We start from the raw sequence: 12455 nt of genomic DNA on the forward strand, positions 1-12455 counted from the left end.
TCTAATTCCAAAACATAATCTCTGCGGGCGTTTTCTTCCTCTTGGTTGCTGGTCACACGATCAGGCCCTGTGACACTGGACCTTATGCGTGATCCACGGCAGACTTAAAGTCTGTCATCTTGGTCACAAGAGCATTCTGTTTGGTGCTGGTGGGAGTTAAGTTACTGGTGGATTGATGCTCTCGAGGAGGATGCTTTAGGCTTTGTTATCTGGACACCTTTCGGTTTTGCGTCTGGTTTCAGTTAACCCAGGACAGTCCTTAGTCCAGAAGCACGGCTTTAATGGAGTCGTAACGGAAAGTCCAAGGCATCCGTCAGGCGTCTCTAAGGTAGCTGACGTGAGCTCCAAACACTGCCCCAAGCTTTCTTCTTTCAGCCTTACACTGTTTCTTTCCAACACAGTGCTAGAGCTGACCTGTGTGCAATGTGCAAGGGGTCAGCCAGCTCTCGGGGTTGCATCCTTCCCACGTCGCCCTTCCTCACTTCCAGTCTCTCCAGCAGCCTTGAGCTTGGATCTCGGACCCCTGAGCCCCATGAGCCTGCGGCCGGGGGAGGTTCTTCCGGGGAAACCGGCAAAATGTGGACCCCAAAATGTGGACTCCCTTCTCGCGACTCCTTCTCCGTGTGATCGCCGCCTCCTTTGGGCTGCTCCCCATATTTTCGCTTTTGTCCTGGGTTTATCGTGAGCTGCTCCCAAAACACTGGGGAGGCCACGCACGCCAGTTAATCCCTTTGTCTTTTGCTTCTTTATCCTCAGAGAACGTTTGAGATCTTCCACAGTACTTTTTCAATGTTGTGCACGGTCATCCTGCTCTCTGCTGATCGTGGCACAGACACCAACTCTCCTGTATCATCTGTTTCCCTCCTCATATCGGGTGACGCCCACCCCCCTCTCTCATCCATCTGTTGCCTTTTTCATTCATCTTTCACTTTCAGCTTCACTGAGTCAAGGTTTCCAGAATTAATATTTTGTAAAATATACCTTGTTTCCAAATATATATATATATATTTTTTTTTTTTAACAAAACTGTGTCCCACCCCACCCCCAACCTCTCAAGAGAAGTGTTTGTTAGAATAGTGAATGAACCCTTCCACAAGCCCCACTTCCAGTGGTTTGACTTGTTTGTTGGTGGCTTGTTTTGAGGTGGCTTCTCCTGACCTCTGCTCCTTTCCCGTTCTTAAGGTCACAGCTTCCGACCGACCCGACTCACCAGTCAGTCACAGTATCTGACATGACCATGTCTCCCCACAGGCCCAGGTTCTTAGCTGAAGCCCTTCAGGCGGGTCCCCCTGGAGGAGGTCTGATGCTATTGGGAGGTGGATGGAACAGGCTGACGCTGGGCTGTGACACTGGGCTGTAACTCTAGGTGGGTGCGACGAGAGTGGGGAAGTGTGGCCACAGGGCAGTCCCTGATGTGAACTGGCCCCATCCAGGTAGGTGTCCTGGAGCCTCCCTGTGGGAGGAGGACGGCAACATTGACCCCCAGCGTGGGCCCAGGACTACAGCCTCCTCTGTCCCTCCCCTGGTCCCTCAACGGGTTCCCAGAGGTCTTGGGGACACTGGGAGCTTCCTCCAATCACTTCTGCATTTCTGTCCAGGTCCCTTCCCACTCTGCCTGTGGGTGGGGCCTGTCTAGGCTACAGGCTCCCCAGCCAACCTGGCTTTGGTCCCCCCAGCCCCTCAGGCAGAAGCCAAGACCACAGACAAAGGGTGGTTTACCTTCCTCTCCCTGACTGGTGACTCCAGCCTGGCTCAGGGCCAGCCTCAGGGGGCCCACAGGCCCACCCTCCCGGAGGGACAGAGGCAGGAGCAAGCTCCCAGGAGGCATGGGCAGTTCCAGGGCTCGGCCAGAGGGCCGCACCTGGGAGCTTGACCTCAGGAGCCTAATCCCCCTCTGCAGACACAACAAAGGGGGACAAGGGACTGAGGACAGACCCCAGGGGGGCTTTGCTCCCTGCGGGGGGGGGATGCAGAGGGCTTCCCGGAGGGGTGCCCCAGCTCAGCTCGGGTTCAGGGTGGGACTTCCATAGATAGATGCGGGGGGCTGGGAGCTGGCAGGCGTCCTGGGGGCAAAAATTCAGAGTGGGAGTGATCAGGGGGTGGACAAGTGGGAGAGGGACAGGGGTGCTGGGCGCCCCCGGGCGGCCTCGGCCCGGAGCCCCAGCATCTGTGGGCCAGCACCCACCCAGGCCCGCAGCCCCAGCCCTCTCCCGGCCCCGGGGAGGGAGTGAGCCGTGCTGCCCATCGGTGGCCTGGGAACGCCCACCTTGCCTGGGCCTGCCGGCTCCACCTGAGACAACATCCTGGCCTCGATAACACGGATTTTGCGCACTTGGGTGCACACAGCACTAATCTGCTTATCTGCAAGGTCATCCAGGCCATGCCCGAGAGGAGCCCACAATGGGCTGTGCCAGGAGAAGGGAAAAGGACTCCGCTGGGCGGCAGGGGCCCCTCCCCCTTCCGTACGGGGGTCATCTTGGAGCCGTGCCTGCCTGCAGGACAGCTGGGCCAGGAAATGGCCTCCATCCATGGTGGCGGCCGGGTCCTGGGACGGGGGAGTGCCCACATGTGGCAGGGAAAGCTCAGGACACCCCAGCCCTCCTCCTGAATGTCTGGACGCTGTCCCTCACCACCAGGCAGTGCTGGGCAGGGAGGCATTTGCTGGGTGACCCTGGACCTCAGTTCTCTGGCTGGACATTGAGAGCAGTGGGACAGGTGCAGCGTCCCCTGAGCCCCTCCCCAGGGCCAGGCACGGGGCACCCAGTGGGAGGGGAATGAGACCCCTGCCATAGGGCTGCCTGCCGGTGTGGAGGGAGCGGGGAGAGCGAGGTCCACTGCCCCTCCTTTTGGGGTGCAGCGGGATGGTGGGGGCCGCACAGGGACGGGTCCTGGGGAAACCACCCAGCAGGGAGGCCAGCGTGACTGCACCCGGAAGGCCACGTGAGGGCGGATGGGGAAAACGATGAGAAGTGGCCAGCATGGGGGGCCCTGTGAAGTGCCACCCGGGCCCTCTGGGACCACGGCCTGTCCCCGCCCCCAGCTGCAGCGACAGTGGACCCTCCCTGGGAGCTGCCCGCTGACCCCACGGCCTGCTCCATGAGGGGGCACGTGGGCCCAACCCCTCGTCCCAGCCCCGGCATCCCCAAGCATCAGAGCTCCAAGGACGGTGGCCTCGCAGCTCAGCCTCTGCTCACAGAGGTGCCCCTCACCCCACAAGAGGTGCTCTCCAGAGCACCACCCAGCCCTGCTCTCACCCCTCAGGTGGGACTTTCGGACTCTTGAGGGACAGTGGTCTGTCGGTCTCTCTGTCTCCGGAGAAAGGCCAGCTTGGCTCCCGGCAGCCGTGACCACTGCCGCCTGTCAGGGATTTATTCCGTGAATGGAAAAGTGAATGGGGGAAACGCTGGCACGTTCTGTTGGCCAAACCGGAAAGTGCCAAAAAGCAAACACTTACGGAGGCCCGATGGCCATGCCTCAGTGACCTTCCCCACCTGCCGTGGCTGGATGGCCCCTCGGGGCTCCATCCCTGGGCGCTGTCCCACAAGTGCCGTGAGGCTCGTGGGCGACGCGCTGGTGGCCCGGCGGGTCGGGCCCCTGGCGGGAGACGGTCGCCACCAAGCTGCTGGATGCTGCCGAGCCAGAACCTCCCAGGCCAGGGCGTCAAACCCAGCCCAGGGCCCAGCTTGGGACGGGTCTCTGTGCTTCTCGGCGAGAGGGTCTCGGGGAGTCCCCGGCATCCCCCCACCTGGGAGGGCTCAGGGGTGCCCGCCGGCAGAGGGTGCCTGGACCTCAGTTCTCTGGCTGGACATTGAGAGCAGTGGGACAGGTGCAGCGTCCCCCGAGCCTCTCCCCGGGGCCAGGCACGGGGCACCCAGCGGGAGGGGAATGAGACCCCTGCCATAGGGCTGCCTGCCGGTGTGGAGGGAGCGGGGGGAGCGAGGTCCACTGCCACGGGTGATACTCTGGGCGGCTGAGGGCAGAGCCTGCTGCCTCACCGGCCCGGTGGTGCTGGGGTCCCTGGCCCCTGCCGGGATGGCCCCCAGGCTGCCCGGCAGCTGGCTGGGGTCCTCGGCCTGCCTGCCCCCCAGGGATAGCCGTCTGAGCTGACTTGAGGGAGCGTGGGGACCACGGTGTCCACCATGTGGACAGGCACAGGAAGGTCATGCCGGGCTCCGCCCGCCCCACCGCCAATCACCGCGGCCACGCTCTGTCCGCTGCAGTCACCGCCAGGAGGGGCCTGTGTCGCCAGCCCGGGCAGATGCGGCCAGACACAGCCAGGAGGTGCTTCTGTGTCAGCATCCGCCGGCCGTGGACCTCGAGTGGAAGTGCTCCCAGGAGGCCACGGGCTGTGCCTCTTGCTGGTTCTTTCACCTAGAGTCACCTCCATTCACCCCGCCATTTGTTCGTACGCACCTGTTCCGGCGCGCGTATGGGGCCCTTCCGGGGCCGAGCAGGTCCCGCCCACCCTCTGGAGCCCCCTGGGATTTGGGGGACAGGCCGTTTCCAGGCAACAGCACAGCGGCGGGAAGGGGGAGATTCGGGCCGGCACTGGGGGCGGTGGGGACCCTGACCCGGGAGTGTCCTCAGGAGGCCGGAGGCCAAACTCCAGACCCCGCTTGCCGGGCCCCCGCTGCAGCGGATGCAGCACGTTCTGAAGGACCCCATCCTGTGGGCTGTCCTGTCCCTCGCGCCCCCTCACAGACCACGCACACCTGCTCGGCAGGGGCCCAGCCCTTTGAAGCCCGCGTTCACAGCAGCCTTAGTGACAGAGGCCAGGGGCGTCCACCGACGGACGCACAGACAGACGTGGTCCGTCCCCACCCGGGACTGTCGCTCAGCCCTGACGAGGTGGGACGCTCTGACACCTGCCACCACGTGGATGGCCCCGGGGGACGTGATGCTCACCTGTGATCCCCTCACACGAGGCCCCTGGAGTCTCCAGATTCCCGGAGACGAAGAGTGGACTGTGGGCGCCGGGGCTGGGGGAGGGGCCGGGGTTCCGGGTTTCACGGGGACAGAGCTTCCGTTTGGGAAGATGGAAAGTTCTGGAGACGGAGGGTGGGGATGGCTGCACGGCAGCGTGAAGGTGCTCAGTGCCCCTGAGCTGTGCACTTAAAAAAAATGGATATGTGGTCATTTTTATGTTGTGCGTCTTTTACCCGTTTTTTAAAAAAACGCTGAGTCTGCCCCCCAAAGAAAACTATGTCTGCTGACCATCGGGGTGCTGCTGGGGGGGTCTTGTGGACTGACGACCGCCCGCCTCCCTCTTGGGCGCTGTCTCTGAGCCTCGTGAGGACCCCGTTTTCTCTGTAAGAGCGAGTGCCAGTGTGGGAAACGGGACAAGTGGGACGCCTGCCCATGTGACTGTACTTTGTGCTGCTGAAATCCACACGCACAAACGGTTAAGACAGTAAGTGTTATGTTAAGTGGATTTTGCCACAATTGAGACAGAGAGAGAGAGAGAGAGAGCGAAGGCCAGGCCACCCCACCTGCCCCGGCTGAGGCAGGCGGACACAGAGGGAAGGAACCTGCTCGGAGCACACGGGCATCACACAGGAGGACCTGACCGCGAGGCCCCAGGTCAGGAGGCCAGGATGTGGACATGCATCCAGCCGGCCGAGCGTGGGGCCCTTCTTTCCTTCTCTTGTTGAGCAAATATGTGCTGACCTCGACGGGACCCCAAGCACCTCTGTGCCCACAGGGAGCGCTCACTCCGTGCCCACCTGCCTGGAGCCCGCGACTGACCCAGGGGTTGCCCGGGAGGGGGGGGCCCAGGGGGGCTCTCCTGGCAGAGAGGACCTGCCTCAGGGGAGGCCCGGCACAAACCACAGCCTTTGTTGTCACGTTGTGACACATTACTGGGCCACCACTTCCCCGAACTGTCCGCCCCACAGATGACAAAGGCCAGCGTGCCGGCCTCTGGGGCTAATCCAGGATCTCCACCAGCCCAAGGTGCGGGCAGTTCCGGGTTCCCTGGGGAGCCCTGAGTCACAGGCTGCAGCCCCGCAGGGTTCACGGCCCGTGCGCCATGAACTTGGCACTGGGACAGCGAAAGTCACATCTATTCACAGACAAGGAAAATACCGTCTTATTCCCCTCCTCCCTGGGAAAACAAAGGCCTGGTTCGTCTGTGCCTTTGGGGACATTGGAGAGGCCAGGCCCTCAGGACAGAGGAGGGGAGCATGACTCTGAACCTCAGGCCTCTGTAGCTACTGCTCGTACCTTGGCCAAGGAGGGGCTGGGGCCTAGGGAGCAGCAGCTGGGCCAACGGGCACCAGGCGCCCCGCTCTGAAAGACCCCTGCATGGGGTGCCCGGGCTGGCCTCAGGGCCTGGGCTCTTGCCCCTCCTGTGAGTTCGGGCCCCTCTGGGTAGCAGCCTCCAGTCCGGAGCCAGGCCCCCAAGATGGCAGGGTTGCCTCCATGCGCCATCCCTGGGACTGGGCTGCCCAGGGCCACACCTAAGGCCACTTGTGGGCCCGGGTGGGAGGGCACAGGAGACAGGCTGGGGCTGCGGCCGTCCTCAAGCTGTCCCATGTCCCTCCAACTCGAGGGCCCTGGGGACTCTGGCAGTCACCTGTCCCATGGGGATGTTCTCACGTGGGCACCCCTTTCCTTGTCCCACAGACACTGCCTGGGGCGGCCCTGCCCCCGGACATCACGGCTCAAGGGGGAAATGGGAACCATGGTGACCACACCGGTGGTCTCAGATCACCAGACTCTCAGATCACCATCACCCGGTGCTGCCCTCTGCAAGGTGCTGGACGGAGGCCCCCGGGCCCAGGGCACTGGTCCTCCCCTAAGCACCCCAGCAGCCACCCCGGCTGGCCCGCCAGGAGTGGGGATCAGCCCCTTGTGGGTTAGGAACCTCTGTGTGGGGCACCCGTGCGGCAGGAGGGTGGCCATCGGCCCATTTGCAGGCCTTATGGCCCCCCTCCCACAGCCTCCCGTGACCAGGCCCTCGCTGGCCCTCCCCACATGCTCAGGGACAGGGAAGTCTGGTGGTCGCCAGAGCAAGGTTGGGGTTTGCATAAGCGGGGGGGAGGGGAGCGGATGTGGTCTGCCCAGCCTGCCTCCGTCAGGCCCTGGCTCTGTCTGGGGCCCAAAAGGAATGCTGGGGGTCCCGGCTGGTCCAAGGCAGGCAAGTGCCCTCTGATGTCAAGTTGTGGTGTTTGGAGGTCCCAACAGCCCTGCCCCTAGCCCAGCCAGCTGAAGCCAGGAGGTCCTGTCGGAGGAACGACCCCTCTTTCTTGCACCCGTACCTACCTCACGGCCGCCTGGGGCCACATGGAGGGGGCAGACCTAGCCCACCACAGTCCCTCCCATCAGGGACTTAGGACAGTGACAGGGCTGCTGTCCCACTGTGGCCTCCTCTCCCCAGCAAGCCGTGAAGCTGAGCCCCCCCAGAACCGCATGGGCACTCTCCAGGCCCCCGTCGCCAACGAGGGATGGCGATTTGCAGGGACAGGTCAAGGTCAGGGCGCGACACACAGGCTCCCAGCTGCCCTGAACACATTTCTGCCAACTGAGCAGAGGGCAGTCAACATCAAGGGACGCGCCTTCGGTTGGAGGCCCGGCTGGCGGCTGGCATCTCGTGGTGTCCAGAAACTAGGTGGCTTCCTGGCTCGGGCAGTGTCTGTACTTTTTTTTAATGTTTATTTTTAAAAATAACGTTTATTTTTAAAAAACATGATCTGAAAAATAAACGTTTATTTATTTTTGAAGGAAAGAGAGACAGAGCACGGGAGGGGCAGAGAGAGAGGGAGACACAGAATCCGAAGCAGGCTCCAGGCTCCGAGCTGTCAGCACGGAGCCCGACGCGAGGTTCGAACTCAGGAACCCTCAGACCAGGACCTGAAGCGAAGTCGGACGCTTGACCAACTAAGCCACCCAGGTGCTCCCAGTTGTCCGTGCTTTTTTTAAAAAGGCATCATAAGCAGAAGCTGGACAACTTCAGACATCCTCCTGGGAGTCAGCGTGGGCCCGCAGCCCTCTGTTCCCCCACAAAAGGCTCCCCGAGTGTCCGTGTGGGGACACACAGAGGTCCAGACCCAGGCCGCTGGGAAACGGGTCCCGGCCCTTCTCGATGAGCCCCCACCACCAGCCTCCCGCACGCCACACCCAGGCTTCCAGCCCCCCGCCCCTGATTCGGGAGTTGGCAGACACACTGTGGAACGTGGCTTCCGTGGGTCCGACCCTCATCGTGCACCCACGTGACTGCCACACAAGGTTCCGTGAACTTGAGCAGCCGGTGTCCCAAGCAGGCACTTTGCCTACACACAGCCCCGGGTGGGGTCAGATCTGCGGGGCCCCAGGTTCAAACCAAGCCCCACCCAAGACGACAGCACAGCCTGTGTGTCTCAGCCCTGAGGCTGAGCCTCCCCCTGCCCCCAGCCTGTGACCCTGAGCAGCAACCCCACGCCACTGGGGCCTGTCCCCTCCCATGTCCTGCTCTTTGTGAGAGCGCCCCCCAGGCCGGGCCTGGGCAGGGCAGCAAGGGTCCCCTCGAGCCCCCCACCCCGTCCCAGAGAACAGCTAGGCCCCAGCCAGGCGGGGCCACTGTCCCCTTGCACTTTGAAAGGACGCGGAGTGAGGATGTGTTGGAATGTGCCAGAACTACCACTTCTGGGACTGTCCCATCCCCGTCCCCGGGGACCGGCACCCACATTCCCTGACAATGGGACAGAAGCCACACGGATGCTTTTTGTTGTTTGCATACAGGGCTGGCCAGGCTGCCTTATTTAGTTATGAGATTTATGGGGTTTTAATGAAGCCCCATCTGATGACGCAGTCACTGGTCACAATGGGGTCCCCACCCCGGTGAGAGACACACACAGAGACACAGAGATGTGGGGAGACAACACCCAGGTGGCCTGGCCGGCTGGCAGCCTGGCTGGGAGGGCAGCAGGGGCCGCGGGGGGGCCCCATCTCTCATCAGTCTCCTGGGCCGGGGAGGTCGGAGGTTGGTGGCGGTGCCGGTTGGCCAAGGGGGACGAGGTGTATCCATGTGTCATAAAGTCAACAAGCAGGCAGTGCCATGGACCAGGGCTCCCGGGGTTCGCTCCTCCCTCCTCCCCTGCAAGCACCCGGCCGGTGGGTCAGACGTGCCGAGGCTCCCGCCCGGCTCAGCTGAGGACCCAGCTGGGAGGGTCTGCTCGAGCGGACACAACAGGTGCATCTGAGAGCCTGGGCCCATCCCCCTTCCTCCTTAAGAAGGCCCTGGAATCCCCTTCCACGAACTGAAAAGGGGCCTCCAACGCGTGCACCCCACGTCCACGGGCAGTGTCCACAGCAGCCAGGGGTGGGGGCCACCCGAGGGGCATCGGTGGACAAACGGATGGACAAGACGTGGTCCCTCCACACAGATTTTCCAGCCTTTATGAGAGGGACGTGCTGACACCTGCTAGGGCACAGATGGGCCCGGAGGACGCGACACAGGGGAGTGGGCCAGACACACGGTGTGGTCCACTCCTATGAGGTCCCTGGAGTTGCCAGAAAGTAGGAGGGCGGGTGTGCGTAATGCCCTGGGCTATGTGCTTAGACGCGGTGAGGAGGGTGCGGTTCATGTGTATTTTACCACAATTAAAGTTTTAAATTTTCATGAGAAGGAACCACATTAAAGAAATAATGGGGGTAACACCCCAACGGGAAAAGACAAAAGGCCTCGGAAGGGGTGGGGGGTGCTCAGAGAGAGCCAAGCAAGCCCAGAAAACGAAAGCCTGGACCCCATGGTGAACTGCTGGGGTCGGGAGGGGCTGGAGGTGCTGACCGGGCATGGCTCCCCCGTGTGGACCCTCTTGAGAATGCATCAGCCGGGTGAGTCACAGCTCAGTGAGAGTCTGAGAAAGGTGGGCCCGGCTGGGGCTCCTCCCCGTGCTCTGGTGGCGGGAACAGGCAGCGGTCCAGCCAAGAGAAAGGATGTTAGAACTTTTATGCCCAGCCGAACTGGGGGCGCCTGGGTGGCTCCGTCGGTTGGGCGTCCGACTTCGGCTCAGGTCGTGATCTCTCGGTCCGTGGGTTCGAGCCCCACGTCGGGCTCTACGCCGACGGCTCAGAGCCTGGAGCCCGCTTCGGATTCTGCGTCTCCCTCTTTCTGTGTCCCTCTCCCGCTCGTGCTCTGTCTCTCTCAAGAATAAACATTTAAATAATAATAATAAAAATATACCCAGCAGAACGCTCACTCAAACTGGAGGACACAGAACCCTCCTCGGCTCTTGAGCCTCCAAGGTCTTGCCACAGACACCCGTGTGGCTGTGCCCGGATGCTCTCTCCCACATGTCACCCCCGTCCCCCATGCAGGACCCCCTGCGTCAGCCAGCACCCGACAGGCACCCCCTGCAGGGCTGGAGCCACCCTGGCACCACCGCCTCAGGGGAGGTGACGGTGCAGCCCCCGCCCTGCCCCCAGGAGGGGCCTGTGCCCAGCTGCAGCGAGGGCCACAGGGTCACAGCACCTGCAGCTCTCCCAAGAGCCTTTATCCAGCTTCTGGGCAAACCGTGCCGGCGCCCTGCCGGCGGGGAGGGCAGCAATGCTCTCTGTGGCTGGTGAACTGCATAGCCTGGAGCGCGGCCCTGCACCCGGCCGACAGGTCTAAAGGGCCCTGAGACGCCTGCAGTTTGGGGCCAGTTCTGCTCTTCGGGGTCTCCTCCTGTTTGGGCCCTGATTTCACGGACAGGAGGCCACAGTGCCCGCCCGTGTCCGGCTGCAGGGCATCCTTCCCAGGGGTCAGCCTTCAAGTTCTCGGCACGCGGTGGCAGTGGACTTGGCCAACAGTAGGGGGCAGCCGGGGCAGGTGGGGGGTCAGGCGGAGGGGCAGCGTCCAGGCTCCCCGGGGGGGGGGGGGGTGTCAGCCCCTTAGCCCGCGGCCCACTCTACTGAGCTGCGTCTGAGCCCCGTCCGCAGCCCCGGGCAGGCCGGGAGCCACCGTCAACCGTGCGGGAACTGGGAAGGTGGCCGGGTAGCTCGCTGCACCCGGACGTGCCGACGGCAGTAAGTAGCTGGTGTCCTGGGATGGCCAGTGACGGCCGGGGTGGGATGACATCGCGGCCTCGGGCCCCTAGGAGCACTCTGGGGCCTCACGAAATAAGCCAACCGAGGCTTGAGAAGATTGGAGGTGAAAATGCCCGGGTTACCCGCTGACAGCGCAGGGGGCGGTGGTCTGGCTTCGGTGGGCACAGGAAGAGCAGGAACGGGTTCCGGCCAGGACGGGGCAGGTGTTCTTGGCCGCGCGCTCAGCCAGGCTGGCATCTCCGGGGGGGCAGTGCGGGGGCGGGGGGATGCTGCCGGCCCCGGAGTCACGAGCCATTTCCTCTGGCTTGCCGCCTATGACGTGAGGGGAGGATCAACCGCCCCCCGCCCCCCACCGCAAGATTGCCACGTGGATTAAGCAGTTTCGGCCTCGGTCCTGGGCGCTGAGCCGGCACCCGCTCCCCGTCATCCCTTCTGAGTTTTCAGGAGGTGTGTTCTCATGGCAGGTGCCCACGAGCAACGGTCCCCAAAACCCTACGGCCCCTCCAAGCTTCCCGCGCTGTGCACCTGGCCCTCCCCTCCCCATGTCGTCCTGGGGTGGCCGTGACACAGTCCCACAGAGGAGACAGCGCACGCCGCAGTCACCGTCCCCCGTCCAGAGGGCCGGAGCCGGAAGTCCAGGCGTGGGCAGGGCTGAGTCCTCCCGGGGCCTCTCTCCTTGTGTGTGGATGGCCACCCTCTCCCAGTGCCCTCACAGGGTCGTCCCTCTGCCCGTGTCTGCGTCCTGATGCCCTCTTCCTACAGGGACCCCAGTCACACGGGATCGGGGCCTGTATTTTTACTTGGTTACATTGTCCTTTTCCAAACATAACTTAACTGTGACACAGTCAAATGTACGCACCTTAACGCGCATATAATGGCTTGTGACTTTAATGACTTGATTAGGTCCTTCCCTACCCTGAGGTCATAAATACACCTTTATTTTCTCCTGAAAGTTCACAAGTTTTGCTGGGAATAACCTCTAGTTATTTAACCCACTTGGTAACTCACCTGACCCTGGGGGTGGGGCGCCAACCCCCCAGCATCCCATCCCGCGGGTCCACCTGTCCGTCCACCTGCCCCGCACCCAGGTCACGTGCAGACGGATGAACCCCCCCCCACCCACGGGAAGCTCCCTACAGATTCGGAAGGGCATCTCCCTGGATTTATACAGCTGTTTGCCGAGAATTGACCTTATTTTGCACAACCGAATCTGCCGTTTCGAGAGCATGACTCTCTCTCCCTGTAACGGAGAGTAATTTTCTCAGAACGGCCGGGAGGTGCCATCTGATTTGCTCTCAAGAATCGACACAGGGTCTCTGGCTGCCATTAGGGAGATAATCTTCTCTAATACATTTTCTGCTTAGTTTTGGGTATGTTTTCATTAACTTTGTATCCAACAATGTTACTCGATGGCACTCAGCTCTCTGACCCAAAACTAGAGCCATTCG

This window comes from Neofelis nebulosa, chromosome 10 (genome assembly GCF_028018385.1).
Source record: "Neofelis nebulosa isolate mNeoNeb1 chromosome 10, mNeoNeb1.pri, whole genome shotgun sequence".
Taxonomy (NCBI): domain Eukaryota; kingdom Metazoa; phylum Chordata; class Mammalia; order Carnivora; family Felidae; genus Neofelis; species Neofelis nebulosa.